General features: G+C 39.4%; 1 protein-coding gene and 1 non-coding gene across 3 annotated transcripts in view; one reads left to right on the top strand and one right to left on the bottom strand.

Moving 5' to 3' along the window:
• The window catches only part of CDKAL1 (CDK5 regulatory subunit associated protein 1 like 1), a 716,352-nt gene that overhangs the window by 244,250 nt on the left and 445,414 nt on the right, over nucleotides 1-26,688 (bottom strand). The gene's annotated exons all lie outside the window — the stretch shown is intronic.
• Nucleotides 9,705-9,813, top strand: LOC135269321 (U6 spliceosomal RNA). Its single transcript, XR_010337628.1, has one exon. It is a non-coding gene; the product is annotated as a U6 spliceosomal RNA (small nuclear RNA).

Below are 26,688 nucleotides of genomic sequence, written 5' to 3'. Positions count from 1 at the left end.
GGTTTTTTGTGTCTCTATCTCCTTCAGTTCTGCGCTGATCTTACTTATTTCTTGTCTTCTGCTAGGCTTTGAGTTTTTTTGATCTTGTTCCTGTAGCTCTTTCAATTTTGACGATAGGGTGTCAATTTTAGATCTCTCCTTGCTTCTCATGTGGGCATTTATTGCTATATATTTTCCTCTACAGACTGCTTTAAATGTGTCCCAGAGATTCTGGTAGGTTGTGTCTTTGTTCTCGCTGGTTTCGAAGAACATCTTTATTTCTGCCTTCATTTCATTGTTTATCCAGTCAACATCCAAGAGCCAGTTGTTCAGTTTCCATGAAGCTGTGTGGTTCTGAGTTAGTTTCTGAATTCTGAGTTCTAACTTGATTGCACTGTGGTCTGAGAGACTGTTATGATTTCCATTCTTTTGCATTTGCTGAGGAGTGATTTACTTCCAATTATGTGGTCAGTTTTAGAGTAGGTGTGATGTGGTGCTGAAAAGAATGTATATTCTGTGGATTTGGGGTAGAAAGTTCTGTAAATGTCTATTAGGTTTGCTTGGTCCAGGTCTGAGTTCAAGTCCTGGATATCCTTGTTAATTTTCTGTCTCGTTGATCTGTCTAATATTGACGATGGGGTGTTAAAGTCTCCCACTATTATTGTGTGGGAGTCTAAGTCTCTTTGTAAGTCATTAAGAACTTGACTTACGTTTCTGGGTGCTCCTGTATTGGGTGTGTATATATTTAGGATCGTTAGCTCTTCTTGTTGCATTGATCCTTTTACCATTATGTAATGTCCTTCTTTGTCTCCTTTGATCTTTGTTGTTTTAAAGTCTGTTTTATCAGAGACGAGAATTGCAACTCCTGCTTTTTTTTGCTCTCCATTTGCTTGGTAAATCTTCCGCCATCCTTTTATTTTGAGCCTTTGTGTATCCTTGCATGTGAGATGGGGTTCCTGGATACAGCACACTGATGGGTTTTGACTTTTTATCCAATTTGCCAGTCTGTCTTTTGATTGGGGCATTTAGTCCATTTACATTTAGGGTTAATATGTTATGTGTGAATTTTATCCTGCCATTTTGATGCTAGTTGGCTGTTTTGCCCGTTAGTTGATGCAGTTTCTTCATTGTGTTGATGCTCTTTACCATTTGGTATGTTTTTGGAGTGGCTGGTACTGGTTGTTCCTTTCTATGTTTAGTGCCTCTTTCAGGAGCTCTTGTAAAGCAGGCCTGGTGGTGATGAAATCTCTGAGTACTTCCTTGTTCGCAAAGGATTTTATTTTTCCTTCGCTTATGAAGCTTAGTTTGGCTGGATATGAAATTCTAGGTTGAAAGTTCTTTTGTTTAAGGATGTTGAATATTCGCCCCCACTCTCTTCTGGCTTGTAGAGTTTCTGCTGAGAGATCTGCAGTGAGTCTGATGGGCTTCCCTTTGTGGGTAACCCGACCTTTCTCTCTGGCTGCCCTTAGCATTTTCTCCTTCATTTCAACCCTGGTATATCTGACGATTATGTGCCTTGGGGTTGCTCTTCTTGAGGAATATCTTTGTGGTGTTCTCTATATTTCTTGGACTTGAATATTGGCCTGCCTTGCTAGGTTGAGGAAGTTTTCCTGGATAATATCCTGAAGAGTATTTTCCAGCTTGGATTCATTCTCTCTGTCACAGTCAGGTACACCTATCAAATGTAGATTAGGTCTTTTCACATAGTCGCATATTTCTGGGAGACTTTGTTCATTCCTTTTATCCTTTTTTCTCTAATTTTGCCTTCTCGTTTTATTTCATTGAGTTGATCTTCGACCTCTGATATCCTTTCTTCTGCTTGGTCAATTCGGCTGCTGAAACTTGTGTATGCTTCGCAAAGTTCTTGCGTTGTGTTTTTTAGGTCCATCAATTCACTTATATTCCTCTCTAAGTTGTTTATTCTCATTAGCATTTCGTCAAATCTTTTTTCAAGGTTCTTAGTTTCTTTGCATTGGGTTAGAACATGTTCTTTTAGCCCACAGAAGTTTCTTATTACCCACCTTATGAAGCCTGATTCTGTCAATTCATCACACTCATTCTCCATCCAGCCTTGTTCCCTTGCTGGTGAGGAGTTGTGATCCCTTGTAGGAGGAGTGGCATTCTGGTTTCAGGTGTTTTCATCCTTTTTGTGCTGGTTTCTTCCCATCTTTGTGGATTTATCCACCTGTCGTCTTTGTAGTTGTTGACTTTCAGACTGGGTCTCTGAATGGATGTCCAGTTTGTTGATGATGAAGTTATTTCTTTCTGTTTCTTAGTTTTCCTTCTACCAGTGAGTCCCCTCTGCTGTAGGACTGCTGAGGTCCACTACAGGCCCTGCTTGCCTGGGGATCACCTGCAGTGGCTGCAGAACAGTAAGGGTTGCTGCCAGTTTGTTCTTCTGCTATCTTTGTCCCTGACGGATACCCGCCAGATGTCAGTCTGAGTTCTCCTTTATGAGGTGACTCTTTGGATATACAGGGGTCAGGGAGCTGCTTGAGGACAGAGTCTGTCCTTTATAGGAGCTCAAGTGCTGATATGTGAGCTCCGTTGTTCCATTCAGAGCTGCTGGGCAGGTATGTTTAAGTCTGCTGCAGCAGAACTCATAAACCACTCCCTTTTTTTTTTTTTTTACCAGGTGCTCTGTCCCAGGGAGTTAGGGTTTTATTTATGAGCTTCTGTTGTGCTGCTGCCTTTTTTCAGAGCTGCCCTGCCCATTGAGGAGGCAGCCTAGTCACTGTCTGCCTGCAGAGGCTTTGCTGAGCTGCTGTGGGCTCCGCCCAGCTGCCGTGTGAACTTCCCTGAAGTCCTGTTTATACGGGTGTAGTTAGAACTGCCTCAGCAATGGCGGCCCACCTCTATAATGGTGGACTCTCTCTGTAACGGCAGGCTGCCTCGGCAATGGCAAACTACCTTCATAGTGGTGGACTGCCTCAGTAATGGCAGATGCCCCTCCCCCACAGAGCTAGACCATCCGGGTTCAGCTGTGCTTGCTGTGAAACTCTCAATCCAGAGTGTTTCCGACTGCTGTTTTTTTGTGGGGGTGGGACCAGCTGAGCCTGATCACTTGGTTCCCTGCCTCAGAGCCCTTTTCTTTTTTGTTTTTTTGTAGTTGAACAGTTAACTCTGTCTCCCAGGTGTTGCAGTCTGTTGAAAAGATGCCAGGATCTGCGTGATTTCCCATGTGGCGACTCGCTGCGCCAGCTGAAACAGCCACGCTGAGATTCGTGGAGCTTTTTTGCCTGGGAATCTCCTGGCCTGGTTCCCTGTTTCAGTCCCCTTTTTAATCAGTTGAATGGGCAACTCTGTCTCCCAAGAGCTCCAATCGCCAGCTAAAATGGCGCCCGGACCCGTGTATTTTGTATGGAGAACTGCCGCACCGGGGCACTGGCAAAACAGCCACACCGGCAAAAACAGCTGTGACGGCCAAAACAGCTGCACCGGCCAAACCAGCCACGCTGGCGACCCGTGGGGCTCCTCTGCCTGGGAATCTCCTGGTCTGTGGGCAATAAAAATCCATTTGGAAATGCGGCGTCCACTCACCCTCCGTGCTTTCGCTGGGAGCTGCACTCCTCAGCTGCTCCTAATAGGCCATCTTGGATCCCTCTCTATCAACACATTTTTTAAAATACAAATATGCCAAGACTAATGACATATTTGTTTTAAAAAATGAGGAAAGGAACTCAACAACTCACCTATTTCTTTTTTAAAAAATTTCATTCACATATTTTTTGAGTATCTATCATGCAAAAGGCATATGACCAGATGGCGAGGCCAGCCACTTCACCACTGGGCACCTAACATTCATACTTAAGATGCATAAGAAGAAGAGAAAGAAGAACGTATCTTGCAAAGTTAAAGAGCATACATTTAAGTGAAACAAATTAGAAAACTCAGAGAGTGTTTAAAAATTCCTCCAAGGCCACAAAGGGGGCGAATTAAAAAGAGTGACAGAGGTGAAATTCTGTAATGTCACCACTCATGCAAGCATTAGGAAAGCGGACTGATGTGGCCCTTCTCCACTGCTGCAGGTGTCAGGTCTTCGATTTGAAAGAGAGGGAGGAAAAGAAAGGAGAGAAAGAGAAAAAGAAAAGAAAGAGAAAGAAAAAAGAAAAAGAAAAGTGAAAAGAAAGAGAGAGCAGGTACATACGGCCTTTCAGAGTCCAGAATTGAATAAAAATCTCAAAAAGGGAGCGGCTTATTAACAACTTACACGTGTCCAGTGATTCTTAGTTTTCAAAGTATTGCACTTTCTTATCTGTTACCTCACTGCATCCTTCAAACAATATTTTGAAGGATCTTACGGAGTCAAAGAGCCAGTTAATTCCACAGTTACCTCTTAGCTCTGCAAGAGTCAGTCATGCATATGGATCAACCATGCCCTTTGTTTCTCCATTTTCTTTCCATTGACTGTGAACATTGGCATTTTAGCCAAAGTGGAAGCCTAGAGATGAACTCAAATCAGTCACCTTAGTAGCAGTTGTTTAAAATAATCCTTTCACTAAAGAATTCAGATTATCTAATAAATTACTCATAGATATCCTTTATCCATACTTTTTATATCAGGAATTAATAAGTACATATACCCTATTAACCTTGTTACATATAGACTACCAAATTGGAATTGGATTTGAAAATTTTCTTACTTAATAGAAAAATAGCTGGATACACTTTCATGAAACTGTTACTTACACTTCTGGGCTGGGTATTCAGTAGGCTTTTTTTTTTTTTTTTTTTTTTTTTGAGACGGAGTTTTGCTCTGTCACCCAGGCTAGAGTACAGTGGCGTGATCTCAGGTCACTGCAACGTCTGCCTCCTGGGTTTGAGCGATTCTCCTGCCTCAGCCTCCTGAGTAGCTGGGATTACAGGCATGAGTCACCATGCTTGGCTAATTTTTGTAGTTTTAGCAGAGATGGGGTTTCACCATGTTGGTCAGGCTGGTCTTGAACTCCTGACCTCAGGTGATCCACCCACCTTGGCCTCCCAAAGTGCTGGGATTACAGGTGTGAGCCACCGCGCCTGGCTTCGGTAGGCTCTTTATAGCCATATCCCCCACCTAGAGCTGGGCAAAGTAGAGCCACACTCATATTACACACCCTACAGCACATATGCTGGCCTCATGCTACGATCCTCTGGCTTTCAGGTTCTTCACACTTGAACAGCAAAATCCCCCCGAAATGTAAGAAACATAATTGCACTAAGATCAAAGTGCCAGCACTCAGAGCTTCAGACATATCTATTGTAAGAAGTAACACCTTGGCACGTAATACACTTTGTGAGATGAAACTTCACGTTCAGGCTGTGTGCCTTCTTCTCATCTACGAAATGGAGAGAGGGATACTATTCCCCTCACAGGGCTACTGGGCTACAGTGAACATAAATTAAGATAATCCACTATGTGCTTACAAAGTAAGCCCTCCATATGTAAATCATCTAATTTTTTAATACTTGTCTTTTGGCAAGTATTTTAAGTACCTGGTAACACAATTTTATATGGATTCCAGGGAGCCCATCAGTAAGTAAAACAGCTTTTTGATGAGTTAGTTTCCGAACTAGCAAGTGAAGGAGAAGTAACTGGGACTGGTTTGAAAGGGGTTTACCAGCAAACATGACCCCGGGCCAGAGAGGGTGGTGCAATTTCTCTTGGAAACACTCAGGGTGGCCTCCTGCTATAAACTGGATACTGCACTAGATGAAACTGTGCACGGCTACAGTATGCCAATTTACAAGTTACAATGCTAATAGCACACAAGTAGGATAAATGTGGTGGTTTCCCCTCACCTCCCCCGTGCTTCTCAAAATAAACCTTCCCACTAGCAATTATCTTTAGCTTCATACTACAGACCTTGCAACTTAATACTGCCAGAACACAAAATAAAAATACACTTGCCCCTTAATTAAAGTCTGTGTTTCTGCCACTAAGAGAATCATGACTTAACACAGATGAATATACCCAAGGAGACAAGGACATATTTCTTGTTTGGCTTTTTCTTCCATTCCTCTTCTTGCTCAGCACTCTTGGTTTAGGATAATCTGTGCTCTCTTTACCTTTCAAAAACTTCTTCCTTTATGACTTCTCAGCAACCAGTTCCCAGTGTGACCAAAGTGTTTACTTAGTTCCTCCTGGCAATATGATAATGAATCTCCAGAACTGAAAGCTTTATAAGGCCAGGAATTATATTTCACTCTTCCCTCTGGATCTCTACAACAGCTTATACTGTGCTAAGCACACCACTAAACATTTAAATACAGATGTGGGTTACAACTACATCAACACACATGAAAAGAGGTGTAAAATGTAATTTCAATAGGAAGACAAACTTTCATTTAGGAATATTTCACTTTGGCTCAACCAGGTAAACAAACACCCATTCAAGAAGGTAAACAAGCGTTTAATCAGCCTGCCTTAATTTCTGGAACAAATGAGTAATTACATGTAGTACAGGCATACCTCATTTTACTGTGCTTCCCAAAGATTGTGTTTCTTACAAAACTGAAGGTCTGTGGCAACCCTGTGTCAAGCACGTGCACTGGCAAATGTTTTCAACAGCATGCGCTCACTTTGTAGCTCTGTGTCACATTTTGGTAATTCTTGCAATATTTCAGATTTTTAAAATTATTATTATATCTGTTACTATGATCTGTGATCAGTGATCTCCGATGTTACTCTTGTCATTATTTTGGGGTGTGACAAACTGCACCCATATAAGATGGCAGATTTAATCAATAAATGTTGTGTCTGTTCTCACTGCTCTTCCAATCTTGGGCCTCCCCGTCCTCTGAGACACAACAATAATGAAATTAGGCCAGTTAATAACCTGACAAAGGCCTTTAAATATTCAAGTGAATGGAAAAGTCCCACGTTTCTCACTGTAAATGAAAAGCTAGAAAGCATTAAGCTTAGTGGGGAAGGCATGTCAAAAGCTGAGACAAGCTAAAAGGCCTCTTGCATGGAACAGTCAGCCAAGTTATGAATGCAAAGGAAAAGTTCTTGAAGGAAATTAAAAGTGCTACTCCAGAGAACTCACAAATGGTGGGAAAGACAAGCAGCCTCATCGCTGATATGGAGAAAGTTTTAGCGGTCTGGGTAGATGATCAAATCAGTCACAAGGTTTCCTGAAGCCCAAACCTGATCCAGAGCAAGGCTCTAACTCTCTTCCATTTTATGAAGGCTGAATGAAGTGAGGAGACTGCAGATGTTTGAAGCTACAAGAGGCTGGTTCACGAGGTTTAAGGAACAATGTTTCCATAACATAAAAGCGCAAAGTGAAGCAGCAAGTGCTGAAGTAGAAGCTATATCAAATCATCCAGAAGACTTAGCAAAGATCACTGATGAAGGTGGCTATGCCAAACTACAGACTTTCAATGTAGACAAAACAGCCTTCTACTAAAAAATGACAGCATCTAGGACTTTGATAGCTGGAGAAGTCAATACAAAAGGCTTTGAAGCCTTGCTTCAAAGCTTCAGAGAACAGAAAAGACTTGACTCTTTCGTTAGGGGATAATGCAACTGGTGACTAAGTTGAAACCAGTTCTCATTTACCATTCTGAAAATTCTAGAGCCCTCAAGAATTGTGACAAATTGACTCTGTTTGTGTTCCATATATGGAACACCAAAGCCTGGTGAGAGCACATGTGTTGACAGCGTGGTTTACTGGATATTTTAAGCCCACTATTGAGACCTACTGCTCAGGAAAAAAAGATTCCTTTCCTTTAGTGCTCATGGACAATGCACCTGGTCATCTAAGAGCTCTGATGGGGGTGTAAAAAGAGATTAATATTGATTTCATGCCTGCTAACACAACATCCATTCTGCAGTCCATGGATCAAGGAGTAATTTCAACTTTCAAGTTCATTATGTAAGAAATACATTTTTGTAAGGCTATAACTGCCTTAGTGATTCTTCTGATGAATCTAGGTAAAGTAAACTAAAAGCCTCTGGAAAGGACTCGTCCTTCTAGATGCCACTAAGAACATTCATGGTTCATGGGAGGAGAACAAAATATAAATATAAACAGGAGTTTGGAAGACACTGATTTCATCCCTCATGGATCGCTTTGAGGGGTTCAAGACTTCAATGGAGGAAGTAACTGCAGATGTGATGGAAACAGGAAAACAACTAGAATTACAAATGGAGCCTGAAGATGTGATGGAATTGCTGCAATCTCATCATCAAACTTGAACAGATGATGAATTGTTTCTTATGGATGAGCAAAGAAAGTGGTTTCAAGATGGAATGCATTCCTGTTGAAGATGCTGTGAACACTGGTGAAATGACAACAAAGCACTTAGGATATTACATAAATGTAGTTGATAAAGCAGAGTTTGAGAGGGCTGACTCCGATTTTGAGAGAAGTTCCACTGCTGCAGCTACTTTCTTAACCTTCAGCAACCACCACTCTGATGAGTCCATAGTCATCAACACTGTGGCAAAACCCATCACAAGCAAAAAGACAGTAACTCGCTGAAAGCTCATTTTCAGCAATAAAGCATTTTAAATAAGGTATGTATTTTTTATACATAATGCTACTGTATACTTACTGGACTATAATATAGTATAAATATAACTTTTATATATACTGGGAAACCAAAAAAATCATGTAACTTGCTTTATGGTGATATCTGCTATTTTGCAGAGGTTTGGAACCTAACCTGCACTATCTCTAAGTATGCCTGTAAAAACCAAGACACTTTAAATACAGGTAGCGCCATCGTGGATTATATTTCTAAAGATATGCTGAAGCTTGAGACTGAAACCACAGTCCAATTTCTTTCTCTCTCGTCCCTCCCTCCCTCCCTCCCTTCTTTCCTTCCTTCCTTCCTTCCCTCCCTCCCTCCCTCCTTCTCTCCCTCTCTTTCTTTCTCTCTTTCTGGTGCAATCTGGCTCACTGCAACCTTCACCTCCTGGATTCAAGCCATTCTCCTGCCTCAGCCTCCAGAGTAGCTGGGATTACAGGTGCCTGCCACCACAACCAGCTAATTTTTGTACATTAGTAGAGACAAGGTTTCACCATACTGCCCAGGCTGATTTCGATCTCCTGACAGGTGATCCCCCCAGCTTGGACTCCCAAAGTGTTGGGATTACAGGTGTGAATCACTGCTCCCAGCCCACAGTGCATTTTCTTATGAAAGTAATTTACAAGTGATGGGAGGAGTCTCAGGTTTACCAAGGGAAAAAGAAGCATTTAGCTCAAATTGGGGCTGATGAAAGAAGGGCAGCCATGGGCAGCTCCGTGCTCTGAGCAGGGTGAGTCTGAGTGGAAGGGCAGATTCGGTGGGCATGTATGCACACATGGAAGGGGAGCAGTTGAGGAACTCTGGTAGCAGCCAGCATGGAAAAAGTATCTGTTTTAATATAAGGTCATTTATAATGGAAGGGTTGATGCATCATGGCTACTTAAAATACAGATACTAACCATTTTACAGGCAGGAACTGGAGAATGGCTAGCCAGATTAACAAAACAGTGTTTCTATCTGGTGCTATTACATGGAGTTCTCATCTTACAAAGTGATAATCATCTCAATGTTTTTCTCTCTGAACTTAAAATATATTAAAAAAATAAACTGAATGAAAACAGACTTAATTTTAAAAAGCAGTTCTCTGTATGCATACATTTTTAAAACAATGGCTGAGTTTCATTTTTATTGCCCTATGTCATCAAATTCATTGTTACGTTCTACCTAGTTTTGAATATAGACATTCCTAGCATAACAAAATCACTCAGTATGTGCTCGCCTCGGCAACACATATACTAAAATTGGAATGATACAGAGAAGATTAGCACGACCCCTGAGCAAGGATGAAATCACTCAGTATGTGAGGGTTTATAAAATATGTTGACACTTGCATTCAGATGCGTTTACGTCCACACTGATAGTTATCAAACAGAAAGCCCTCTCTGATTACAGCTTTGTTACAAAGTACATGCAGGTTCAAAATGCTAAACTTTACCCTGCTCCGTGGCTTTCAGCTCATTTAAGTGACATGATAAAGGAAAAAAAAAAAAACTTTTGAAAAAAGATAAACTATCCCATTCCCTTTAAACATTTTAAAAATAGCTTGATATAATTCATATGCCATACAATTTATCCACTCAAACTATACAATTAACATTTTTCATATTCACAGGATTGTAAAACCATGACCACAATCTAATTTTAGAACATTTTCCTTCCCCTAAAGAAACCCTGTACCCGTTTAGCAGCCACCCCCATTTTCCCTCATTTCACGAACCCTCCGCCTAGCTCTGAATCAACCACTAGTTTACTTGCTAACTCTACAGAGTTGCCTATTCTGGAAACTTTATATAAAGAGATTCATAAAATATGTGACTTTTTTCGTGATTGGCTTCCTTCACTTATTGGTTTCAAGGGTCAACCATATTGTAACATCTAAGGATTTATTTCTTTTCTTTCTTTCATTCTTTTTTTTTTTTTTGGAGATAGTCTCACTCTGCTGGCCAAGCTGGAGTGCAAAACTGCAATCACGGCTCAGTGCAGCCTTGACCTCCTAGGCTCAAGTGATCCTCCCACCTCAGTCTCTTGAGTAGCTGGATGACAAGCACATGCCACCAGGCCGGGCTAATTTTTACATTTTTTTCTAGAGACGGGGTTTCACTATGTTGCCCAGGCTCGCTGGTCTTGAACTCCTGAGCTCAAGTGATCCTCCTGCCTTGGCCTCCCAAAGTGCTGGTATTAAGGTATCAGTAACCATACTCACCATGCCCAGTCTTATTTCAATTGAATAAAAAAAATAGGGATTTAGAATTTATTAAATATTTCATGCAAAACTATTTCAGATGTTCTGAATTACACATACAATTTATCATTTTAAACTTTTTTTTAAAATTTGATAGGGTCTCGCTATGTTGCCCAGGCTGGAATCAAACCCCTGAACTTGAGAGAACTATGCACCTCAACTTCCCAAATAGCTGGGACTACAAGTGCATGACACTGAGACTGGCTGATTTTTTTTTGAGAAGGAGCATTGCTCTGTCACTCAGAGTGCAGTGGTGCCATCTTGGCTCACTGCAACCTCTGCCTCTGGGTTCAAGCGATTCTCCTGCCTCAGCCTCTCAAGTAGCTGGGCTTACAGGCACCCACCACCATGCCCAGCTAATTTTTGTATTTTAGTAGAGCTGGGGTTTCACCATGTTGGTCAGGCTGGTCTCAAACTCATCACCTCATGTGACCTACCTGCCTTGGCCTCCCAAAGAGCTGGGATTACAGGTGTGAGCCAACATACTAAAACAAGCCTAATTGATTTTTAACCATTTTAAGGTATGCAATTTCATGACATTAAGTCCAGTCGATGTTGCACAACCATCATTCACTATCCATCTCCAGGATAAAACTCTGTACCCATTAAACAACTCTCCTTTCACTGCTCCCCAAGCCTTTCATAACCACAATTTGACTTTCTGTCTTTATGAATTTAACTACTACAAGTGAAATCACATAATATTTGTTCTTTTGTATCTGGCTTATTTCACTTAGCATAATGCTTTCATCCCTGCTGTAGCGATATGTTTTTTCTGTCTTTTTCTAGACAGTTGATGGCTCTACTCTCTATGCCAAAGCACACCGTATAGATTTGTATTTGCACTCACCTCCCTATCCTGCAATGAAACCACACGTCCTCATATCCCACGGGTATATCTTGTTTATGTTCATTTCCCTAGTCCCTTGCTCCATTCCTGGCCCCAGATACTTATTATAGTTGAATGTATAAATGACTGAACATAAAAATGTCCCGGTTAATCAATACGGTTATTTTGGCATAAGTCCTACAAAAACTTCTAGGCAATGTTCAAAAAACCAGTGCCAGTGTTCTAGGAAATCCTATTTCTGGAGTCACCTCCAACACTTACCAAGTCATATAGGATAGAATAGGACCAGGAACATATTTCATCCATTACTTCATCAATGGCACTGTAACAGCCACTAAGCGAATTACTAGTACCTACATTTACTCTAGCAATTTAATAATAAATTCTCATTAATAGCATCAGAAAGTGACTGAGGGAGCGCAAAAGGGAAAACTTCCAATTCTTATGACCCAAATGACAAGGATTGGATGTTGTAAACAGATTCTAATTTTCAACTGATCTATAACTTAATTATAATAGAAAATTCTCTTCTAAACTGCAAAGAGTTAACATTTTCAGTATCTGTGCTAAAACAGGTTGAGACAAAACATCTGCTCTAATTAGCGTTCACAGAAATGTAAAAGGACTTCATGTCCCCTTACCATGACCACCTCTTCTCAGTGTCAGAGCCAGTCATCAGGCTTCACATTATAAAGACGAAAATATAATACTGATATTATATTGATACTGATGATCAATACTTGATACTGATGATAAAATGGTAAGGGGAACACACACAAATACATTTATTTTCAACTAATATCTGTGTTTATTTTATTTTTTTATTTTTGAGACAGAGTCTTGCTTTGTCGCCCAGGCTGGAGTGCAACATGGTGAAACCCCATCTCTATTAAAAATGCAAAAAGAATTAGGTGGGCGTGGTGGTGCATGCCTGTAGTCCCAGCTACTCGGGAGGCTGGGGTGGGAGAATCACTTGAACCTGGGAGGCAGAGGTTGCAGTGAGCTGAGATCACGCCGCTGCAGTCTAGCCTAGTGACAGAGTGAGACTCTGTCCCAAAACAAAAACAAAAAAAACCAAACCAGTAGCTCCCTCAGTCTCTTTTCCCCTCTTAATTCCATATAAGTTCTGAAGTGGAGAAAACGCAAACAGAGCTTCAGCCAGTATACAACGGGTGCGTAACGTGAGCAAGAAATAAATTTTTGTTGTTATAAGTCACTGAGATTTTGGAGGTGATTTTACTACACAGTATAACTTAGTTTATCCTTACTGACTGTGATTGTTAATTCTATGTGTCGACAGGCTACTGAATGCACAGATAGCTGATAAAATATTATTTCTGGGTGTCTGTGAGGGTATTTCCAGAACAGATTAGCATTTCAATCAGCAGAGTAAAAGAAGATCCATCCTCATCAATGGGTGGGCAGCATCCAATCCTTCCAGGGCTCAAATTAAACACAATGGCAGAGCAAGGGTGAATTCTCCCTCACTTCACACACACACACACACACACACACACACACAGATGTGCATGCACATACACACATGTACACAACCCAGTATGTTTCTTGGGAGAACTCTGCCTAATCCACTGATGGAGACTCATGTTATGGATAAAAAACACCAAAGTTTAAAGACGTTTAAAACGGTATGTCTGGCCAGATGCAGTGGCTGCCACCTGTAATCCCAACACTTTGGGAGGCCAGGGTGGGAGGACAGCTTGAACCCAGGAGTTCAAGTCAAGCCTGGGCAACTAGTGGAACCCCATGTCTACAAAAAAGTGAAAAAAAAGAAAAATAGCTGGGCCTGGTAGTGTGTGCCTGGAGTTCCAGCTATTTGGGATGCTGAGGTAGAAGGATCACGGGAGCCCAGGAAGTCAAGGCTGCAGTGAGTCGTGACTGTGCCACTACACTCTAGCTTGGGTAACAGAGTAATGCCTGTCCCAAAAAATAAAATCAATGATGTGTCTACAGTCAAGTGCAGTAAGTGGCAGAACTGGATTTAGAACCTAAGCTTGTCATAGTACAGTGTCTTTTTTCTTAACCAATATGCAATAAATCTTAGAATGGAAATGTCTATCAACTGTGAAGGTAAAACGGGGAGGAAGAAGTTAACTGTTACATGAGCAACAGAAGGCTTTATCCCAAGTAGAGTTTATTTGGAATGATAAAATTGCTTCCTAGCCAGGCACGGTGGCTCACACCTACAGTCCCAGCACTCTGGGATGCTGAGGTGGGTGGATCACTTGAAGTCAGGAATTCAAGATCGGCCTGGCCAACATGGTAAAGCCCATCTCTACTAAAAATACAAAAATTAGCTGGGCATGGTGGTGCATGCCTTAGTCCCAGCTACTCAGGAAGCTGAGGCAGGAGAATCACTCGAACCCAGAAGGCAGAGGTTGCAGTGAGCTGAAATCGTGCCACTGCACTCCAGCCCGTGTGACAGAGTGAATGAGACTCAGCCTTCACAAAAAGAAAAAAAATAAAAAGTTCCCAGACAAACTGCAGAAGATAACATGTGTTTAATAAATAAAAATGGTGGTCACAGTTTAGATACACGGGCCACTGCACATAGGTAACCAAAACTAAAGAGCTTGATTTCCTCAAAATAATAACCCCAAACACAAAACAAAAACATAAACTTTTTGTCCTTTTGAGACAATGAAGTTAAACCAATCAGCTACAGACAAATCAGCTTACACACCTTTGTTTGCCTTAAAGAAGAATAAAGGACAGCCAATCATGAAAAAGGTCAAAATACTCCCCACTTTACAGTCTATAAATTGTGTTATGGCTGCCGTAAAATTGAGACTTCACGCCATTTTTCAGTTTGAGGTCTTCCTGGTTCATAAATTTTTCTTTTGTATGAATAGTAAACTCTCAAAATTCTAACTTGATCTGATTTTGACACACATAATATACCTAGTGTCTTAAAATACAAGGCTGTATATTTTATAAAATAACCTAGTGACCTGCTCTATCAGTTCTTCTGGCTTTTCTAAATGTAATAATATCACTTACATACCTTTAAAAGTATATTTAGAAAAATAAGTATACTTGGAGATCACTTAATGATTCTCTACCTGTTTACTTTTTTATCAAATATACCAATTTCTACAGATTTTGTTGAAGTCCTTCTAAAGCGAGAATTGTCCATTTGCTGGTTGGGCTTATAGTATCTTATAAGGGTGAACCTGTCCCATTCTCTTAGAAAAAAGACACATAAAATGAGTGGTGCTTAATTGCTTTAATTTTCCAGGGCGGTGGGGAGTAGTGCACACAAAGTAGTAAAAAAAATCTCCATAAAAGCAATGCATATTTCTTTAAATTTTGAAAAATCGAGAAAAATAGAATAAAAAACTAATTATTGCTGAAAACAACCATTATTAAAAGAAAAATTCATTAGTCTTGCTATCATCTTGAAACAACTACATTGTAAAATTATATGTGACACCAGTATGTTTGAGAAAAGTGAAATGATTTTCAAAGACTAACATATAAAGCTAACAGTATTTCTTGACAATAGATCATTAGGTCTGAGCTCAATTTCTCCAAAAAGGAAGGAAGAAAAAACCTTTCTTCTAAGCAGTGGCCAAATCACCCAGGCACTTAGACTCAAGGGGCTCATAATGCTTCCACATTAGCATAACAGGAGAGAGAAATCTGAATATGAAAACAACAAACAAAGGAGAATCAGAGATAAGAATCAGCAAAACATCTTAGACTCATTCCTGAACAAGTTATTACCATTGGGACAATATTGTCCCTGGAGCTATGATGAGAAAATGGAAGAAATAGATATTAAAAAATTCTTTATTTGAAAAGCATATAAAAATGAGAAGGGGCCAGGCATGATGGCTCACGCCTGTAATCCCAGTACTTTGAGAGGCCGAGGCGGGCGGATCACAAGGTCAAGAGATTGAGACCATTCTGGCCAACACAGTGAAACCCCGTCTCTACTAAAATTTAAAAAAAGAAAAAAAGAAAAAATAAATAAATTAGCTGGGCATGATGGTGCGTGCCTGTATTCCCAGCTACTTGGGAGGCTGAGGCAGAAGAATTGCTTGAACCCAGGAGGCGGAGGTTGCAGTGAGCTGTGATCATGCCACTACACTCCAGCCTAGCGCCTGGCGACAAAGCAAGACTCTTGTCTCAAAAAAAAAAAAAAAAAAAAAAAGAGAGAGAAGAAAGGTAAAAGAAAAAAAGAGGGATGGGCAATTCTCCTCTACCTCTCAAATTTATTGTAGAGAAAGGGAAGTCTTAAAAGTTGTTGGTCTTTGTTTCTTGTGTTTTTGTTTTTGAGACAGGGTCTTGCTCCATCACTTATATTGGAGTACAGTGATGTGATCACAGCTCACTGAAGAGTCCACCTCCTAGGTTCAAATGAAATCCTAAGCTCAAGGGATCCTCCTACCTCAGTCTCCCAAAGTGCTGGGATTACAGGTGTGAGCCATCATGCAGAGCTTAAAAGTTCTTTTAAGACTTTAGGTCTTAAGAAGATGGAACATAATTACAAAATAGTTACAAGAGAGGCTTTTGAATGTCCACACCCAAAGCAATGATGAATGTATAAGGTGATGTTCAAGCTAAATACCCTGTCTGATCATTATGCAACATATATATGAATGGAAATATCAAATTGTACCCTAAATATGTACAATGACAAGTTATTGACCTAAAAAAAAAGTATTTGAAAAACGGGCCATAAGAAGTCATTTAATTGGAATGATTACAGAGGAACAACAACAACAAAAAAGGCTCCCCAACCTATTCCAATTTACAGCACTATTAGTGACACAGTAGTAGTGACAGGGAGAGGAGGTGGGGAATTTCTGGGTAGAAAAGGGCAGGTCCCTGAAGAGGTCTCCACCCTCAAGCCTGGAACTACAGCCCAAAATCAGAACTTACCCCGTTTCCCTGCTCAAATGTTGCCCTTTCCAAAACCACCCATAGCCCTCCCCATCCCACATCTTGTGCCCATAAAAACCCCAAGCTCAGCCAACAGAGAGAGGAGAAGCAGATGGACACTGGAGATTATGGATGGATGTCAGAGAGAAGCAGCTTGACTTCAGAGAGATAGCCTGAAGTTGTATCTTCTGAGAGGAGAAGAGTATCTTCCCAATCCGTCCCCTTTCAGCTCCCCTTCCCACTGACAGCCACTTTCATCAGTAATAAAATCCTCTGCACTTACCATCTGTAATTTGTTCGTGCAACCTCATTCCTCCTGGAGGCTGGCAAGAACTTGGGGGCCACGAGCGTGAGTGCAAAAGGCTATCACACTGACTCTCCACTGAGCTATTAACACTTAAGCCATCTGGGAATGGCAAAGCTAAAAGGGCACTGTAACACTCCTTGTGGGGCTTCGGGGGTCATGGGCACCTCCCTAGAAGCTGCTGCAGGGCCCACATGGAGATTGGTATCTTCTGGCCCTGCTCTCGCCCCAGCTCCTGCATCCACTCACCTGCACTCCCCCTCCCATGAGGTGTGGAACACAGGAGGACCAAGCAAGTACAGTCTGCCCCTGCGGACACTGAAGTGCCTGGCCAGTTCTAGTACTCGTGCACTCTGGTTCCTGCCTGCAAAGGGATCAGGGAAATATTCTGCTTCAGATGTAGTAGCAGAAATAGTAACAGTAATGATAGCAGTTCGCATCTATATGTGCTAGACAATGTACTGAGTTACTTTCCTTGTCTCATTTAAACTTCAGAAAAAACCTAGAAGTAGTTTTACTTCACTCCATCGTACATTCAGAGAAATTAATTACCATGTCCATGGCAAAATGGTGGCAATGGAATATAAACACAGTGCCCGTGACATGGCTCAATCAAATGTCTCTCACAAGAGTAGCATTCCCATGGATTGATCTACCTGTAATCCTCTCTATACATATACTAATTCTTGAGGAATAGCACAAACTAATTTGCATAAAGGTGTTAACTAACAGCAAATCATTTCTGGGAGTGGGAGAGGAAGAAAAAGGTGGAGAGTAGTCTTTTTAAAACAAGGCATAAAATATATAGGTATTATGTATATTATAAATAGTCTTTGATACATATTATATAGCTTTTTTGGATTTTTTTTTTTTGAGATGGCAACTTGCTCTGTCACCCAGGCTGGAGTGCAGTGATTTCGGCTCACTGCAACCTCCACCTCCCAGGTTCAAGCAATTCTGCTGTGTCAGTCTCCCAAATAGCTGGGATTACAGGTGTGCACTACCATTCCTGGCTAATTTTTGTAATTTTAGTAGAGACAGGGTTTCACCATGTTGGCCAGGCTGGTCTTGAACTCCTGACCTCAGTTCATCCGCCCACCTTGGTCTCCCAAAGTGTTGGAAAAACAGGCATGAGCCACTGTGCCTGGCCTATATAATATAGTTTTTGAAATATAAAACATATATTATATATGTCAAAGATAATTTTCAATTTTCACAATTTGCAAAATTTTCCTTAGTTTGGTTATGTCAGAAAGGGGTGGATTTTTTTAAAAAATGTCTTACGTGTTTAAGTTAAATAGTTCGTATTACGTTACTTAAAATTAAATAATATATTAATGGGATCTTTGCAGTCGTTTGCTACTGATCAATACGAATTTTAAGTACAAACTGATAAACAGACATACATTTTTAATAAGGCAACAAGGGACATATTCCATCTCTGTTCTATTTAAATTGTTTTCACTTGGTAAAATTGTCTTCACATGTCAGTTCTTTAATTGGAACATAAATGAAAGTATTTCTAGTTACTACATGGTAAGCCGGCTTGTCTAAGTACACCCTGTCAGAATATTTTGAGATTTTAACCTGCTTTTTGAAACACCATGAGCTCCAAAGCTATAGGATCAGAGAGCTCCTTTAGCATGTAAAGAAAGATCAGAAAAAAGTTCCATTTGGGAAGCCAAATTTACTTTTAAGACTTGAGGTTTCTAATAAATGTTTTCTTTTTTACTGAAATAGAAATTACAGTTTTATGCATTTAAAAAATATAGATTTATTTATATTAGAAGGGAAAATTGTGATTTTTAACTCCCCCTTTCTGTTAAAGTCTGTGGTCTCTACAAATAAAAAGCTTTAACTTACTCTTTTTTGCAAGGTTTTGCCCAAGGCTAACACAGGAAAGAAATCATTTGATACATCAGCATTCTGAGATGCTAAATTTTGTAATTTTTGTAAGACTAAAATTGATTTTTTTTCTTTTTTTGTATTTTGTTCTTTTGGGATTTTCTGTTGTCTTTTATTTTTAAAGTTGATTTTTTTTTTTTTAAGAACAGGCTTTGCACTACTCTCTTTGTGTTTCCAATGATCAGATCTTTCCAACGAGCAAATGTGTTGTAAATTACGTTATTAATACCTTATGTTTACCTGGCTAAAGAACTAGATAAGCATAAGTCTAAATAACAATGATTAAGGAAATCCAGTATACTTTATTACATGTTAAGAATTTCCTTCAGGACAAGCATGGTGGCTTATGTCTGTAATTCCAGCACTTTGGGAGGGGGAGGCAGGCAGACTGGTTGAACCCAGGACTTTGAGACCAGCCAGGGCAACATAGTGAAATCCCATCTCTATATATAATACAAAGATCAGTCAGGTATGGTGGTGTACCCCTGTAATCCCAGGGATCCGGGAGGCTGAGGTGGGAGATTGCTTGAGCTGGGGAAGTGGAGGTTACAGCGAGCCAAGATTGTACCACTGCACTCCAGCCTAGGCAAGAGAGCCAAACTCTGCCTCAAAAATAAATAAATAAATAAGAATTTCCTTCTATATTAGGTGAGAAAAAGTGATTTCCACATCAAGTACCCTGACTTTTTAATATTTCAAATTTAGAGACTGAAAATACAGAAGACAGCTAGGGAAAAGGACATTTCAAAGGTGAGTCTAACAGAATGTGTACTATGCTGAAGTGAATTCGGATGGAGAGTGATGGGGACCACCAACGATTTTCTGTATAATGTTTAGATGATTGCTATTGCCCTATCCTCATAGAATCATGTCTCCACAGAATTCACTAATGGGCACAATTCATCAGAGAAAAAACTGGGAATTATTTTGCAAGGGTATCTAAGACGTAGTGTCAAAAAGTGCAAGAACGCATTCCAGATGAAATAACATATACGAAGTATAAAGCTATACTGAGTAAAATTAACATTCTGAAACGTCTTCGGCTGAGTGAAATTAAGAAAGGGAAATTCAATGCCTTACAACTTCAATGATTACACATTCAAAATGACTCATTAAAACTAAAAACAAATGGAATACTCCCATCTGGGTGTTTGATTTTATTTTCTCCTAAATAAACTTGATTTCTCATAATCACTGATTATATAAAAGAAGTTCACAAATGAACCCAATATTTCCTTGTCAGAGCATGACAGCCTCCTCCTGCTCAGTTCCCAAGTTTCAAACTTCGGAATTTCTTGCCCTCATCCACTACACCCCATGGATTAATATATATTTCTGGTGTTACCCACCCAAACTTCAGAAGTCTCTTATTTTGCTATGTCCATCTTTTGAGCGTAACTTCGCACTAAAATATTGTGAGTGTAACTCACAATTTTTTTCTTATAAACCGTAATGTAAGTCTGAGTCTTCAAATGGGCAAAGGGTAGGTATCCCTGGAGGGAACAAAGTGGTGGTGAGAGTTATTTTTACAGAAGTCCATTTCCAGGTCTTCAACTTCCTTTGAAGTCTTTCCTAAACCTGGGTTGTCTGTGGTGAAGGCTTGATCCTGTGTATCCTCTCACACCTCCCTCTCCCCTTTACTGAATGTCATCAGGTCACCAAACACAGAACATGTCAAGTTGCCTTTTTTAAGCAACATGAAGAGTTCTGACGCCTATTCACCCCCAACATCCATGCCGTTAAAGATTGTATTTTAAACAATTTTAATATTTATGCTGTTTGGTGAAATGTATACTAGTAATAATTTAATAACAATCCAATCCAAAAGAAATGTTTCTCTTAAAAATATCTGGAGGCTTCTAATACAATAATGTTTGTATTTTATTTTATACATATATTTTGATGCAGAGAAAGATGATACAATGATTGATAGACTTTCAAGCTTAAAATATATTGAATTGGCCAGGTGCAGTGGCCCACACCTGTAATACCAGGACTTTGGGAGGCTGAGGAGGGCAGATCACCTGAGGTCCAGAGTTCGAGATCAGCCTGGCCAACGTGATGAAACCCTGTCTCTACTAAAAATACAAAAATTAGCCAGGTGTGGTGGCACATGCTTGTAATTCCTGCTACTTAGGAAGCTGAGGCAGGAGAACTGCTTGAACCCGGGAGGCGGGGTCGCAGTGAGCAGAGATTGTACCTCACCCAGCACTTCAGCCTGGGTGAGGAAGTGAGATGCTGTCTCAAAAAAATATATATATATTATATATAAAATATAATATGCATAATATACATTATATATAATATATATTATATATATAATATGCATACACACACACACACACACACATAAAATAAAATTCTATAGAGGAAGTACAATGGAAATTTGAGTTCCAGGAAAAAAAAGGATAGTGTAAATACTAAATATATTTAAGAGTGATGTAATGATTACATTATAAAATTTCTTATTTAAAATATGCCAGAGACTACACCTCTTAAAAGTATGAGGCTGGGAATGGTGGTTCACGCCTGTAACCCCAGAACTTTGAGAGGCCAAGGTGGGCGGATCACTGAGGCCAGGAGTTCGAAACCGGTCTGGCCAACATGGCAAAACCCCGTCTCTACTAAAAATACAAAAAATTAGTTGGGCGTGGTGGCAAGTGCCTGTAGTCCCAGCTTCTAGGGAGGCTAAGGCAGGAGAATCACTTGAACCTGGGAGGCAGAGGTTACAGTGAGCTGAGACTGTGCCATTGCACTCCAGCCTGGGTGACAGAGTGAGACTCTGTCTCAAAAAACAAAAAAAGAAAACTGTGAAAAAATTTTAATATCAATATAAATCATTTAAAAAAATTATTCTGGGGTAACAGCAAACAAAAGTGTAATACCACTCACTATGAAACGCAGTCCAGAATTAGTTGGCCAGACTCCACTCCGGGATTCAGGCTCTTTTCATTCCTGCCTCCTATTGGTGGCTTCAAGTCACACTGCCCCTTCTCACCATTGAACACACACCAACCCCCAGGAAACTTGTTCCTATCAAAAGTGGACCTACTGCTTTTCCCTCAACCTAGAACGCAACTGCTCACCTCTAAGCCAACCCTGCCTACTAAAATGATTCAATTATCACTTCCTCCTGTTTCTCAACGTACCCAAGGTATTAATCATTTATTTCCTGTTCTCATTTAGAGTATCTCGTGTCTTTATCAGGCAATTACCCCACTGTACATTATTAATTGTTTAGTATCCCTCCCCAGTAATCTCCCTTCTGCCTCATATTTAAAAAATGTTTGGTAACTTTTTGTTGAATTGACCAAGAGTTAATGTGCTCCAGTGAAACAAGCCATAGATTCAATATACACAGACGCATAATTTTCATTTTGACTTTTTCAATGACCTGGCATATGGCACTAGGGAAACCTCAACTCTAGACTGTTTATACTTAAATTTCTGCATTTTAAACTTGAAGATTACACTCTTACTTTTTATACGGGAGAATTTTTTAATGATCAAAAATGATTTTTTATCATTTGCAATTATGAAAGACTAATTATGAATATGACTAAATTATAGGAGCCTAAAATTAAAATCCTTTTTAAGATAAATAAGATGCAAGGAGGTCACATAACAAGGCAAATCAGTGGAAGAGTTTACTAATACTATGCTAGTGCCCCAATAAACAAAAACTCTATATCCTCAACAACAAAACAGTTCCATATTCACCAGCCATCTTATAGTCATTCTACCATTCATGTTACAATTTATAGGATGATGATTAATTTCATTTTAATATTTCACTGAAAATTAAAATGTGCAACTTGAGAAATTCCTACAGGCCACTTCACGGAAAGTATACTGCATTTCATCACTTCGTAATAAAATTATTAGCTTGTAGTCCAAAGAGAGTATGAAAACCCGTTAGTCTCAAATACAGCTCATGTTTATTGCATCTCAAATACAGCTCAATTTTATATAGAATCTGTACGTCTCACCTAACATCTGTTTCCTGTTTATATTTTTCACATAGTATTTTGCATTATTAGACATAATTATATATTTCTACAGTAAGCAGAAGTATCAAATAGCCTCCTTCAGTCTCATCTGGATGTAATAAAAGAACCAAATTTTGAAATGGCCAGACTGTGAAAGGAAATGTCTACCTTTAATCATAACAGAAACAGCTGATTGCCCTTTTTCCTACACTGCGGCACTTACTAATAACTTTAAGAAAAACATTTGCCACATGTGAAACTCTGAATCAGTGTAGGATATGAAGAGCTACTCATTGGCTGAATATGCTTCAAGCTGACTTTACAAAACCCTCCAAAGTTGAACCTCTGCAACATTTTATGTGGAATGTCCTTTAGGATTCTGACTACATAGTAGCTGGGTAGGCACATCTGTGATACATTACAAAACCAAAGAAGTTGCCAGCAAAGTTTTTAATATTTCATTTAAAGAGCATGCAATTTTAGTTTAGTAATCCCTGTATCAAAATATGAGTAGTATAACATTTTAGACTCAGTCCCATGACTTTCAGTCTATAACTGTTTATTTTCTCTTTCTTAAGTCAGTGAAACATAATAAATTAGATTAATTCATTAATTAGATATTAAGAAAACCAAACATTAACTTCAAATGAATAATAATTATGATTATCATTATTATTTTGAGACAGAGTCTTACTCTTTTGCCCAGGTTGCAGTGTAGTGGAGCAATTCCAGCTCACTGCAGCCTCCGCCTACTGGGCTCAAGTGATCCGCCTGCCTCAACCTTCAGAGTAGCTGAAACTACACATGTGCATCACCATGCCTGGCTAATTTTTTTTATTTTTTGTAGAGATGGGGTTTCACCATGTTGCTCAAGCTGATCTCAAACTCCTAAGTTCAAGTGATCTGCCCACCTTGGCCTCCCAAATTGCTGGGATTACAGGCATGAGACACCACACCCAGCCTATATGAATTATTTTTTTAAAAAAATCACAGAATGAGGAAACTAGAAAGAACCTCGGAGATCATACAGACCAAAGTCTTCTCTCATCACTTCTACTTCCAAAGACAAAGATCTAAAGGAGTTATATAATTTGCCTAAGTTCACATGGTTATACAGTGCTAAAATTAGAGTTAGAACCAAGGTCTTCATATTTTCAGAACAATGCCCTCCTTAAATACAATGTGTGCCTTTTATTATCAATTTAACTAAACTGTACCAAAGTGTATTCTAATAGAATATGTGGCCCAATTACTTAATCTGCCATCATATATCTAACATAAATAAAATCTCTATATTCTGAATTACTCCAATCTCTTGAATAAGCTTTATGTTCACTACCCATGGAAAAAAAGATCCACAACAAATCCCAAATATGTCCCTTTTTCAAGAGGAATATTAATTACATTAGGTCATTTGTTTATGGGTATTTACTACTTCCCATTAAATATCTATTTCATAGGATAGTAGCAACTTTTATAAATGATGGGCAATTTTAGTAAAGCCAAACATATGTCCACCTTGTGATCGAGCAATTGAATATTCCACTAGGAATATTCCACTAGGAACATTCAAGAGAAATGAGTGTATATGTCTACCAAAAGATATGTACAGAATGTTCTCAGAAACTTTACTCATAATAGTTGAAATCTGAAAATTAATCTGATATTTAAAAGGAGAATGGGTGAAATGTGATGTATTTATAAAAGAACACTTTACAACAACAAAATAAAAACAGATTATTGAAATTTGCAACAGCACCAATGATGCTCATGGACATTCTGTTGGGCCAAATAAATCAAATTCAAAAGAGTACATACTGTATGAATCCGTTTACATGAAATTCAAGAACAAGCAAAATTAACAGTGACAAAATGTTCCAATTCAGAATAGAGGCCTCTTGGATGTGTGAACTGGGAAGGAGCATGAGAAAATCACAAGATTCTAGAAATGTTCTATTTCTTGATCAGGTGATAGTCACATCCAAGCGCACATTTGTAAAGGCTCATTGTGTACTTAAGATCATTGCACTTTATGGTATTTATATTATACCACAATAAAAAATTTTTTAAAAATTGGGGAGGAGACAGTGGTTGGCAAAGCATGGCATCTAGATAAAAGTCAGGAGCCACGTTCCAGTCATCATGAATGAAGGAACAGATGAATTCATTTATTCTAATTCCAGTGACTTTTTTTTACTCCCTCTGTAAACATCACTTTACTTAACAAAGAGTACATTTTAATAAATGTACTTAACCATAAATGTCTTCAAAATAAAAATTCTACTATAGTGATAAGCTGTGATACATTCAGACAATGGAATACTATTCAGCACTAAAATAAATGAGTTCTAAGGCCAGGAAAAGACATAGAAGAACCTTAAATGACATTACCAAAAGAAGGAAGCTTATCTGGAAAGGGTGTGATTCCAATTATATGACATTCTGGAAAAGGTGAAACTACGGAGCCACTAAGAAGAGCAGTGGTTGTCTGGGGCTAGACAGAAGGAAGGGGTAATAGGTGGAACAAGGAGGGTTTTAGAGCAGTGAATCTATTCAGTACGATACCATAATGGTGGATACATGCCATTTAACACTCGTCAAAACCCAAAGAATATATTACATTAAAGGTGAACCTTAATGAAAACAACAGGCTGTGAGTGATAATAACCTAGTCAGAGTGCCATAAAGTACAGCAACACCAAGAATCCTGGCCCTTTAGAGAACAAATCAAAAAGTAAATTAAATCCCCTTAGATATTTTGAGTTTCAGTCAAATATTCTTTGAAAGATTTGTATCTTAGAATTATTAACATCCATGGGAAGCATCCATTTTATCTATGCTTAGCCATTTTCTTTTCAAACGTATAATTGAAGATATGTAGAATCAGAAACCATTTCATAAAATAACTAAGTCAAAGAGACTATTTTTACTTTGAAAACAATACATGTTGCTTAAATATCACTTCATAGTCACACACCTTAGAGAAAAAAAATGCCCTGATGTTACTGAATAGATGTTATGTATGCAAAGAGACTGGATGCGACATACAATAAGCATATACATGAAGCATCTGCACCATATATGTAGTTGCCCAATGTAGTAAAATCAAATAGAATCATTAGCAACATCAATTATGTTTCAGGACATATCATAGACATAGTTTCCAAAAAAAGGGGACTACTAAATACAAAGCAAAATGTTCGAAAATGAAAGCAGAAGAAAAGCACAGTCTATAGATGTGAAAGTAGGCAATTTGGAACATAAACTGAATCTGAGTAATTGCAGCAATGATATCTACAAGGCAGGGATATCTACCACCTGGAGACAACAGAGATGAACTGGTTAGTCAGCGGCTCGTAGTTAGCTGGATGACCAGAAGATCTGTCTCTAAGTTGGTATTTTTCCTCCCAATTAGTTTCAATTACAAACAAATGGAAATTCTGAAGTAGATACAGGGACATAAGACAAATATGTATATTAACATAATGCTAAAAATAGTCATCTTGTCTTCTTGTTTTGGAGCCATGGTCCAAATTTCCTTCCTTCCTTCCTTCCTTCCTTCCTTCCTTCCTTCCTTCCTCCCTCCCTCCCTCCACTCCTCCCTCCCCTTCCTCCTTCCTCCCCTTCCTCCCCTTCCTCCCCTCCCTCCCTCCCTCTCTCTCCTCTTTCTCTCTTTCTTTCTCAGGGTCCGTGTCTGTCACCCAGGCTAGAGTGTAGTTGAGATCTCAGTTGACTGCAACCTCTGCCTCCTGGGCTCAAGTGATTCTCCCGCCTCAGCCTCCTGAGTAGGGGGGACTACAAGAACATACAACCATGCCCAGCTACTTAAAAAAAAATTTTTTTTTGCAGAGATTGGGTCTTGCTATGTTGCCCAGTATGGTTTTGAACTCCTGAGCTCAAGCAATCCATCAGCCTTAGACTCCCCAAAGTGCTGGGATTACAGGCATGAGCCACCACACCTGGCCCAAATATATTATTTCTAAGATGCAACTGATAGTAA

This window comes from Aotus nancymaae, unplaced genomic scaffold (genome assembly GCF_030222135.1).
Source record: "Aotus nancymaae isolate 86718 unplaced genomic scaffold, 86718_ANA_hifiasm-v0.15.2.pri h1tg000051l, whole genome shotgun sequence".
Taxonomy (NCBI): domain Eukaryota; kingdom Metazoa; phylum Chordata; class Mammalia; order Primates; family Aotidae; genus Aotus; species Aotus nancymaae.
The sequence above is the reverse complement of the archived record's forward strand: the minus strand, read 5'-3'. Positions and strand labels throughout refer to the sequence as shown.